We start from the raw sequence: 12,063 nt of genomic DNA, 5'->3' as shown, positions 1-12,063 counted from the left end.
CACTCGGTTTTAGCCAGCTCCGGTCGCACGCGGTAGCAGAAAGGCCCAAGGCATTGACAGACACCCAGCCTCTGCCACTTCCCGGGTGTGGCGGGTCAAGAAACCCGGGTCTCAGGCCCATGCAACTGTGCGGCCACGTGCAACATTCGCTTTGCCCTCAGCCTGGGCGGGGACCGGACCCATCCGCGGCTGCAGGGAGGAGCAGGGCGCCGCCCCCGGCGACAGTGCCAGCCGCGTGGGAGGGCACGGACCAGCCAAGGGACAGACTACCGAGGCGGTCGGGCAGGGGACGCGGGACCGTGGGACCGATCGAGGCTGGCTGACTCTGAGTGGGACTGGCAAAGCGACGGACAGGTGGGAGCAACCAAATAGCCCGAGAAAGGGAGAGGACCGGAGAGAGAGAGGAGAGAGGAGAGAGAGAAAGAGAGAGAGGAGAGAGAGAAAAAGAGAGAGAGAGGGGAGAGAGAAAGAGAGAGGAGAGAGAGAGAGAGAGAGAGAGAGAGAGAGAGAGAGAGAGAGAGAGAGAGAGACACTCTGGCTGACTCAGTAGGCAGAGACAGACACAGAAATAGAGGATAGAAAGAGAGAAAGAAACACTCATGTGCTCCCTCCCTCCAGACGCCCTCCTCTGACCGAGGGAAGTGGCCAGGGGCTCAGAGTAGGAGAGGCAGTATAGGCACAGAAGACGGCAAGAGAGACCCTGCATTGCTGGTGGGATCAAGGGACTCTGAGGGGCGGATAGACCAACGCAAAGACTGGCATTCTGAGAGAGTGACAGCTTCAAGAGCAGAGCGCAGCAAGGCGAGAATCCTGCGCTGAGCTGCCAGACTGACTGACTGCGGGTCAGACTGACAGAAGTACAGACAGAAGAGCAGACAGGAGTCCTGGGCACATTCACTCTCTGCAGCCAGTGTGGAAGAGAAGGAGGCGGCGGTGGCGGCACCCTGAGTGCATTGGGAGCGGCGATCAGCCGCAGGGGCAGCGGGCGCGCAAGCCCCAGTCGCTGCAGCCCCAGCCAGGCTGCCACAGCTGTGTGGGTATCCCAGCCCACTATGCAGAAAGCTCTTAACTAGCAGTTAAATAAATCGGCCAAAAAAAAAAAAAAATCCAACAACAGAAAAGGAAGCCAAAAACAAAACAAAACCAATCCAGCCAAATCAATCATTAAGAAACAACAATATTAATAAAAGCCAAAAACTAAATCAAATCAACCAAGACACCAAGAAGCTGGGGGGATATCCACTGTTCGTGAAGGTAATAAGTCTTCCGACGTGAATGTGCACGCCTTTCATTGGGTTCTTTTCTTCTTTCTTTCTGGCATATAACTGTGCTTTTCTTTAGAATTGTCTCTCCTCTGCATTTCTTCTTTGTGTTTGTAGAAAGCTGGTGTTGTTGTCCATGTATTGTGTTTCCGTGTTTGGTGAAGGGATGGGTGGGCTTCCCTTCCCCCAAATCAGGCAGAAGTGGAAAGCTGGAAATTGAAAATGACAATGTTTTTCATCACAGAAGTTTTCAGTGATTTATGTAGGTTTCAACATAGAAAGTTTCAGATGCTCTTAATTCATCTGAAAGAGAGCCATAGAGAAAAAGGTAGAGAGTTATAATTATAATATTGTCCTGGCAGGACTAAGGTCTTGGGTTCCCAAGAGGTTTTTAATTTACACTCTTGATGTTGTTTCATTGCAACCCCCAATTTAATATCTTATTGTAGAAATGGTGGTAGAATTGAGTTGAAGTAGGCAGTTGTTTAAAAAGTTTCTTGGGAGGAAAAATTGACTCACTCAGTGTTTATGCATAGAAATAAAGCTGGTGTGGAAGTGTCAACTGCTCAGGTTTAGTATTTGACCACCTTCTGAAAGATACAAGTTTAAAAGGAGAAACAGAGGGGATAATTGAAATTTATAGGCATGGGAAGCTCTGTGCAGTGCAAAACTGGTAGGAATTACTTTCATGAGGTTGTGTTTAGAGTGTAGAAACTCATTTTGATTTTTGGTTTTTTAAGTGTATTGGTGTAACACTTTAGTTTCTCCAAATAAAAATGACATTACCCAAAGTTGAAATGAATCTGTATAGAATTGTGCTCAAAAAGAGAATAAATCCAAAGGATCCTCACCTCTTTCTCACCTGCTTCAGAGAATAAAACTGCTATGATTGTTTTAGGTAAACAGAAAGTGAAGATGACAGGAAATCATTTTTTATTTAGTAAAAGTCAGAATACCTTTGACACACACTTTAAAATAAATGCATCTATTCCTTTGATCCCCTGTATTTGTATTACCACAGAGCTTGCATGTCCTAATAGGATTTTAGCTAATGTCATTTTCATGGAAAACAGTCATTTGAAAGCTGAGAGCTCTAGCTATGTTTTGTTCAAATAGCGAAGTAATCTACTATTTTAACAGAAATTGCTTCTGCCGCATTCCTAATGTGGGATTGCATGTGAATGATTGTGTATACTTTTCAGATTTATGTAGTTTTTCAAGGTATGTATTTGCTTGTGTTTGATCTTATTTTTCCTTTGTTATCACATTATTTTACTTCTTTTCAATGTGACTAACAAGATATTTTTAATTGTGTAGAGAATGAGTTTAGGTGTATTCTTGGAGAGCTACCCATCCGTATAACAAAAGGTACCAAAAGAATAATCTGTTACTATCTTTGCTTGTCAATGCCATTATGATTTGTTTTAAATGCAATTTTTAAAAGCATTTGGACTGCTACAGATGCACGACTCAGTTTATCCTCTGGCATGATTGATGTCATTTGATGAATAGAAGAACTAAGTTACTGGAGATGAATGCTTATTTAACAGAGTACTTTGTTTGGGTGAGGCATATTTAAAAAAAAAAAAAAACTTATAAGGTTCCTGGAATTGACTTTCAGTTTCTTAGTGACTTAATTTCACTACATGCTGATTTCTCTTTTACAACATTCAGCTCAGATCCAGACAGGTTTGTGTTTGCTATTAGATTTGCAAATTGCTGATCTCCCAGTGACTTTCTCTCTTAGATCCCAATTGAGTATGGTTACCTTGAGAACTGTGGCATTAGCCCTGTTAGAGCATGCTCCACTGGGGACTTCTGTGCAGTCTATTTTTAATGCTATTTAATGAAGGAGCAAGCACCTCACTCAGCAATAAAAGAAGCATGAGGAAAGAGAGCAGTATGTGATTATGGATACTGGAGAAGGATATTTGGAAAGATAAAGAGTGGCTGGTGGGTAAGGTAATTTTAATCAGGTCCTAATATTGTTTTAATGGAAATCAATTGGTATTAGTGAGAAAACTAGACATGAATAGTTTGATATTTTCATAATCCTTTTTACTAGTTCTTAGAAAGAAGACTCAATAATTTGAGTTCCTTAAAACTTGAAGGAGATCTAATGAAAGAGTTCCTGCATTCCTACTAGCTTTAATACAAGTGTCAGAATCTTGGATAGAAAAAGTAGAGAAATAATCTCAAATTCCTAAAATATTGTTCCAGTGGATGCCTTGGAGCTAATAGAACATTCTGGGAATAAAATAACTAACATCTTTTAAGGTACAGTGATAACCTGAAGCTCTGCCTTGTGAACTGTTTTTCTTTTATGAACTTGATGTCTTGTCTAGAATCATGGCAACTAAATGAAACAGGAAGTTTTGTTTGAACTTGATAGAATATTTCGCTTGTTTTGTGTCTTCAACTTGGAGATAAACACCAAGGATTATCTTTCTAAAGGCTAACTATTTTTTTTAAATGTAGATAGCAGAGGCAGCACTGGTAACTTTTGGAATGTCATAATGAGGGGGAAAATATCTTAACATTGTAATATGTGAGATACAAGAAGCCACCTGTCTGCAGAGTTTGCCTATACACAAAACACCTTTCTTCAGGTAGAAAGTGAGAATGTCTAATCAGAAAGGTCTTCGTTGTTCCTTTTCATACTAACACCATGCCATAATCAGTTTATTTCTTTGTTCTGAGTGAAGCTAATTAGACAAGATGCTTAAGTAGTTTCAAAATTAATAAGCATGAGAGAATGTGAGCAGTTTATATTAAATGGGGAAGTAAGTCATATAATTATTTATTAATGAAGCTATTAGAATGATGTACAAAGTTGTTCTTAATTTTTGCCATTTTTTGTGGTGTGTGTGTGTGTGTGTGTGTGTGTGTGTGAAAATCACCCCCCAAATAAACCACTAAGGGGATACTGTGATTTTGTTTGTTTTTTTGTTTTCTTTTCCAACTTAGTCCTTCTGGGGGGTGGACAGACAGTCCACACTGGTCGTCCTCTTTTCCTTTGTGGTCATGCCATTTGGATCATAGTGCTGATACCTTTTTTAAGCTTCTCAAGTCAGTGGGCAACCTCATTTGAATTCCATGTGCATTTTGTCTGTGGACAAGATAATGATAAGCTACATGAGCAAAGCGTGGAATGAGTCAGCCACTGAAGACACAACCCGCAACATAGCCAGGCATGAATATGAGTGAGAATTCCTTAGGACAAGGAGACAGTTTGAAGTCTATGAGGTCGGAAACTGCAAATGAGCTGCTTGGGTAGAAGTCAGTGTAATTCAGATCTGCTTTGTGACAAGGTTAGGAAAGAATGTGTGTGGGGCTCCAAAGTGATGTCGACTCTGAAAGCCATTTCTTCAGATGGTAAGTACTGGCATCTTTCTAACTGGTACCACACGGTGGTAGCGTGCTTAAGAATTCGTGAATCTCTAATCACAAAAAGAATTGGCTTCCATATAAATGCAGTATATCACATGGGAAGTTCCGAACATACTTAAGTCAGTGATGATACATATAAAACCCACACTTCCTCTCTTAAGACAAAGGATCTTTATTTTTTTGAAGAAATCTGTAGTTCCAGAACCTCTGCATTTCTTCGCTTTCTTTTTTCAATCTATCATTTCACCTTAAATATGAAAAATGAGTTGTAAACAGTGATATAAGTAAATGCTGGAGGACCATTAAAGGTAAAAATAAATATTAACAAGACATACCTGCAACTGAATTTGTTTTTCTCAGGGATTCTTTGCTTCTGAGTATTAGGTCTTTTAAGACTTGTTTATGCTAAGTTCAAACAATTTATTTCAGTGCCTCAGCATTATAATTTAGATTAATTTGGCTCATATTGAAGAAATCTTGGCCATTGATATTGAAGTATTTAATATTTGTCTTTACATCACAGCCATTTCATTCCTATGAGCATTAGATAAGGGCTCTTAAGGATTGCAATTGTATACACATTAAGCTTGATAAAGAATAAAGTACTTGAGATAGAGTATCACTTTCATTCAGTAATTTTTAATATTAGCAGAATTGCTATCTTGTGGTCTCAAAATCCTCTGTGGTCTGGAGATATTTTCTTAAGCCATAAAAATGCCCATATAGCATTTTGAATGCACCTCTTTCTAAAATTACTGGGACATATCTGTGCCTAGGAGAAAAGCTATACAGGCAAAACAAACAAACAAAAAATGAATAGAAATAATTACATTGGGACAATAGAAGGGATATTGAAAAAAAAGGGGGGGGGGTGTCTTGAATACACCAAACTGGCTGTTTGCTTTCAGTTTGAATCCTTAGCATCCTAATGTTCCTTCTTTTCTATAGCATAGATTCTAATATTTTCTAATAGCATAGATTCTATTATTGCCAGGTGGAGAGAATGTTAATCATTGTCTGTGGTCATAATAAATCAATATTTTAAATTCTTCTACACACTTTTCCTAGGAAACAGGAAGTTTCTGACAGTTTTTATAACCCCACTTGATATACATGACAATGCGACAGGTTTGTAAGATTTTTATGAGTTTTATAATCAAAATTACGATAAAATTGCAATTGTGACCTATTAAAATGCTGAAGAATTAGTTCAAAATTGTCTCACTGAAGGCATATATTCATAATTATTCCTCAGTCATAGACGCAGATGGCATTTAAAAACTTCACAGTTGTTCCTCTTATCTAGCAACAGAAAATCATTTCATATTCTCCAGGTAGCAGGGGAAAGGGCGTATTCATAATTTATTTTCCAAAACAGATCTTTTTACCACATTCCCAAATTTAGAAATTCATTGTGGTTAACACACAAAATATTATGATTTTGTTAATGTAATCACTTCCGTAAATAATAATCTTGGTTTTTAAGATAATTGCAAACAAAATTTGGTTTTAGTTTAGAGACAGAATCGACGATTTTTAATAGTCCAGCAATTGCATCACTCCATATTTCAAGTATTTTGGCAAATTTTATAGAAGTTAAATTGGCATATTGTGGGGACAGGTTTCTATGCAGATTCGAATTGTGTAATAGATCATCTTTTTTTCCTGCAGCTTTTTAATTGAGACTTACAGAGCTTATCTACCTAGGTAAGCCCCATCATCTCTCTCTAATTCGTTGTGATAGGGGCCTCAAAAAAGAAAAAGTGGCGACATCACCAAATTCAGTGTTAGAATTCTTAATGGATGAGCATTCTTGTACTTTTGTTTATCGTTGGTTGCTTCTTTATTACATACTAAATACCTGAGATAAGAACAAGAATCATCTCTTGAAAAACAGAACCCAAAGGAATACTAAGTAGATTTCCTTCTAATTGCCCAGATACACTGACTTCAAGACATGGCAGTCCATCGAATCAGATGTTAAAGGGGAAAAAATTAATTCATGTTGACATATTTTGATCTAGCTGAAATTAAAAATCAACATAAATAACTGAGGTATGATATTTCAATGTCTTTAAAGAAAAAAATAAACATCAATTCCTAAAAGTTGTGTGTTCCCATGTCCAAATAAAATAGCCCTTGATATATAAATCACAGGGCCTAGGGATCATCTATTCATCCAATATTTTTATTTGCATTCACTATCTCAAGATGCATTCAGATGATCTCCACCTTGTTAACATAGATCTAGGAAAAATCAGGTCACTGGTCAGCAGGAGGTGGAGGAGGGGCAGGTTAAGTCACTGAAACCCTACTACTTTTCCTGTTTACCTTTTATTGGCAAAATAAAAAGCTATCAAATTAATATTTTTTAGCTTTTTATGTTTCTAAAACCATAAGATAAAAATTCTCATATGAAATTATAATGTATATTTTATGAAAATATTCTATATTGGTATATTTTTTCTTAGCATTTTGCTTGTTAATATATACATAACTTTGGTGGAAATCCCTGTGGTGCTGGCATTGAATTGAATTTAATCATCAAAAAGCTGTTGGATAGGGGTTGGGGTTCTGGCTCAGTGGTAGAGTGCTTGCCTAGAATGCATGAGGCACTGGGGTTGATTCTCAGCACCACATAAATATAAAATAAAGATATCGTGTCCACCTAAAACTAACTAACTAACTAAATATTTTTAAAAAGCTGTTGGACAAAAAACCCAGTAGATTCCATATGAGTATGTGACAGATCATGATTTCTGCACCATTTGCAAGCTTTAACTGCTCATGGCTTCTTTAGAAGAAGCTTTTTAAAATGTTCTCTGGTGAAAAATGGAAATTTATTTATTTATTTGTTTGTTTGTTTATTTATTTATTTATTTTAGAGAAAGGAGACTTCAGTTTATAGTCAAATCATGACTCCTTAAGCCAATGTAGTACATAGTTGTATTGAAATTGCTATTATATTCTGCCAAATTAAGGAATTATCAGGATTCTGCAGTCATATCTATGATCCTGCTTCTTTTACCTGGCCTACAGGAACAAATGAGCTAACACTCTTACATTCGATTATCTTATGTTTTCATATTTTATTTTTTTTTAATTTACTTAAAGAAGCTGATGTTAGAAGAATTTTAGGAAAATACCAAACAACTAGTGTTGTACTAAATTCATATATTCCACTGCAAACAACTAGTTGGCATTAATGATTCTTCATTTTATTCATTTCTGTGCCAATTTAACTTTGGTCATAATGAATTTTCTTTGGGAAGATTAGAATCTTTTTCCAATTTTTGCATAATCACCCACAGACATCTGGAAAGATAAAAGAAAATACAACATGTTATCATGTTGCATGTACAAGCTTCAGCAACCTGCTTTGCCCTGGTTTGCCCCTGGTTTTTAGCCCTCTAACAATTGAATGCCTTGATTTTTAATTATTATTGCAAGCAATCTCTTTATTCATAACTATAGATGATTTCTATTTTAGTAATTTTATTAAACACCAAGAAGTGGAGAAATATACATAGTTAATTTGACAGAGTTTATATGTTATAAAAATCTTATACATCATCTAAGAAAATTATATAAACACTCTTCCAAGAGGGGATTATTTTATTTCACAAATGATTGCAAACTGTTGTTTGTCAGATATGATGTTGGAAACTGTAGACAAATGTTTTGAATTCAGTTTTAAATTGAAATTCAGGTTAAAACTAATGGAGAGGACTGGGGATATAGCTCATTGGGTAGAGCACTTGCCTAGTATGCGGAAGATCCTGGGTTTGATCCCCAACACCACCAAAACCCAAACCAAACAAAACCCTAATAGAGAGGTTGTATCCCAAAGATCAGCTGGAAGCTCATTCAAGAGTGAGCAGCCAACCTTTGTGTGAAATGAAGAAAGTCTTTATCATGGTGGTGCCTAGGTCTCCACGAGATTCTGCAGTGTTGGAGAAATACTCAAAATTTGTATTAAAATAAAAGGTCTAGAGGAAAAAAATGTGGTGTGTCCAAATCTCACTTCTCTACACACCTACCTACATAAACATGAAATCCATCACCTGAGTTGGTATTTGGTCCTGGTGTCTGCCCTCTGGGTCCATATAAATAACTAATAGTGTGACCTCAGAGGCCAAGACTTGAAGCCTCTATACTTCATAGTTTCTTCGGGGAAAATTGTGTAATAGCATCAGTCCAATATCCAATCTAAGCAACTTACTACTTCCAAGAATAGCAATTTAGTTAATTCCTCATTGTTTCAATTTTCTCATTTGTAAAATGGGAATGAGATCTACCTTGCAGGATCAAAGCAAAACAAAAGCACCTGACATATGGGTATTATTGCAAAAAGAAACCATGATTCTTTCATAAAAAGCTTTAGAAAGAGACTTAATTTTGTTACATAAATGAGATATAGTTCCCTTTAAGAAATTTTTTTTCTAGTAATTTAAAGTACAGCTCTATCCCATTGCTACCCTATAAAAAAAAATCTGATAGTTAAAGTTGATGACTAGATTGATTCTTTCCTTGCCTATGAAAAATCAAAGGCCAAATCAGTAAATAATCTCAGAGGTGTTTATTATATAGAGATCATGATGTCTAATAAGGTCCTTATCTTTCCATTATTTTATAAGGGGAAAAGAAATGGCCAACTCAGAGTTGTCTAAAAGTGAACATACAGCTATTATTTTCCAGAACATTTTATGTATATAATTTCCAGCCTCTAAATGGGGAAGCTAAACAACCAAATCTTTAAGTGAAGCATCTGTAAAGGCTTCACAGAGGAATAACCTTGAATCCTGCCCTATTCAGTGGAAGCCAATAGCATATTCAGGGTGGCTTGAGAAGTGGCAATGATTTCTACTGTTTAACAAAGCAAATGGAGCTGTGGGCTTGCGGAGGGCCTCCCTGTCACTTCCACAGAAGGCTTTGGTTCTTGTCTCTGAGAACTGGGTGAGCTGTTTGGACAGAGCAGCTGATTTGGCCTCTAATTCTAGAGTATCTGCATATAATTTTGCTTAATGAGTCAGCACTGTGCCTGTGCGAATATGGCCGGAGGAGGGAAGAGACTTCTCTCATAATTGAGGTTTAAACACTTGAATTCCCTATCAATCAGGAAATGGAAACCTACAAGCAGTATTCAGCCCAGGAGAAGGTCAGTCAGACGAACCACTAAAAGCATCAGATACCTGCATTTCATTTTCTCTTATAATTTGGATGTCAGCCATTCTTTGGGGGCTCATACAAATCAGAAAGTTAGCCCATGAACATTCTCAGATGTCTGAGAATACATTTATGTTTCTTTGCTATCAAAATATTTGCTGGGAAACACATTTTTAAAAATGCACACGTCCAGAGAGGAGGAGACGGGGAGAGCTAGTATCAACATAGTATACATGTCCCAAAAGCCCATTCCCCAATATATTTTCCCACTGTCCTTAGCACTCCTGGGCTAGTATATGCTTCCACATACCAGACATTTCATCAACGTTCATTGAATTAAAAATTGACCTTTATACTCTTGATGGCATCTAATATTCAGTATTTAAATGCTCTAAGTGAAGTTTTAATTGTATTTCTCCCTGAAATTTCAGCTTAAGTAGATTTGACATTCATCTTTCTAAAAGAACAAAGAGATGTCCTTATCTATAGCACTGTTACTGCACCAGAGATGATTTTGCCTCCTACAAAGAAGTTTCTTCTTCAGATCTCAGGAGATGAAGAGGAGGTCTATGGAAATAATGAGGCCTCTTAAATTTCAGTATGCTTAAGTAGAATACATATGTCACTTTTCTATCCATGTGGAGGGAAATTACAATTAATACTCAAAAGTTGTTGCTGTCTTCGAAGACAGGATAAGGCAAAGGTAAGTTCACAAGAAATTTTTACATTGTTGGCACGCAGAGCTGGAGGCTTCTCATCCTCACTGGATATGTACTTCTGGAGGGATTCGATCTAGTGAAAGAGATCCAGTATGTGTGGAAAGACTTCACTCCTCTCAGGGATGGGGCAAGTAGGCAGTGCTGAATTATAAGGCAGGGTGTGGGGGAAAGCAGGAAGACAATACTAGCAAATCAGGGGTTCCAGACCCCTTTCTGTCTTGGAACAGCTTTCACCAAATGATAGGAGAGTAGCCCTTCTTTTTCTGCTACATGGGAAAGATGTTAGGATTAATCTGACTTAAGTGGCAAACCACATAATCGACCCAAGGTCTCATTAAGAACTGGATAATATTTATATATCTGTAAAAATGATATTTTTGAAAATAATCTTGTTGGAAAGGAACGGATGCAGCTGAGTAAATGTGAAATACCTAGCGGCTCCAGAGGCAGAGACAAGAGGATCTTGAGTTCAAAGCCAGCCTCAGCAACTTAGCGAGGCCCTAAGCAACTCAGCTAGTCCCTGTCTCTAAATAAAATACAAAAAATGGCTGGGGATGTGGCTCAATAGTTAAGTGTGTTCAAACCCTGTGTTCACACCCTGGAACCAAACAAACAAACAAAAAAAGAGTTTGCTTCCTTAATGTCCTACATTTTAAGAAACTCTAATTAAGTGTACTGACTGAATGATCTTTCACTCAATCATCCACTTCCTAAAGAAAACCCAAATCTGGAATCTTATTTTAGAGAGATGAGGAGCACATTCTATGTGAATGACAGACTTTAGGAATATATAGAAAAGTACAGCAGGCGTTCTCATTAGGACACCCAGCAGAATATATTAGGGACATACTGGATCAGAGTAAAGGAATGTCCATATAAACTAAATTGCAAGGTCAGCCAAGTTTTTGTGTGATAGTCATCCAGACTTATCCTTGCTCCAGATATTTATTGTTTTTTTTTTAATTCATTCATTCTTAATTTTTCAAATATGTATGGAAACTTTCTTGTGTGTTGGATCTTGTGCCAAATATTTGAGAAACCTTGTTATATAAGATGTCCACAACATCTGGGGAAAGTGAATACATTTTAAATGTTTTGAACAATGGATCTAATGATTGAGAGTCTAAGGAAAATCCAAAATGATTGACAGATGATTTTTCAGACAGTAAAGCAATATGAATTAGTTTTGACAAGTTAGAAAAAATCTTTTTTTTAACCAATGAAGTTAATTAGGAAAATCAACAGAGTATATACTCTGAGGGTAGAAACATATTTTGCCCTGAAAACAAGCATAAAGGGTAAGCAGCACTGGTAAGTTTTGTGGGGGAAATTGGATTGGTGGTAGTAGGCCACAAACTAAAACCATTAGTTAGGTGCATCTCTAATGAGAAAGATAAGGTCAGCTAAAATTATGTACCTGGGATTATGATGTCCCATTCATATTCTCCTTTGTTGATCCCACAGAATCATATATTTACTGTGTTACTTGCTAGGGCTACAATCGATTTTAATTGTGTTGGGATTAT

At 37.3% G+C, this 12,063-nt stretch overlaps 1 protein-coding gene across 15 annotated transcripts in view; it reads left to right on the top strand.

Annotated features, from left to right (window-relative positions):
* Positions 1-221: 221 nt before the first annotated feature.
* Positions 222-12,063, top strand: part of ARPP21 (cAMP regulated phosphoprotein 21) — a 149,978-nt gene continuing 138,136 nt past the window's right edge. For 2 of the 15 annotated variants that reach the window (XM_081284928.1, XM_081284927.1), the window contains exon 1: positions 236-1,254. The gene's annotated coding sequence lies outside the window, so the exon portion shown is untranslated. Of the gene's footprint in view, positions 1,255-2,579; positions 2,631-4,614; positions 4,638-12,063 lie in introns of those variants that run through there. The other 13 variants (XM_081284938.1, XM_081284939.1, XM_081284937.1 and 10 more) reach the window with 13 other exon arrangements.

Source organism: Spermophilus citellus, assembly GCF_964194105.1.
Source record: "Spermophilus citellus genome assembly, chromosome: 3".
Classification (NCBI taxonomy): Eukaryota; Metazoa; Chordata; class Mammalia; order Rodentia; family Sciuridae; genus Spermophilus; species Spermophilus citellus.
Note: the sequence above shows the minus strand (reverse complement) of the source record. Positions and strands in the feature narration are given on the sequence as shown.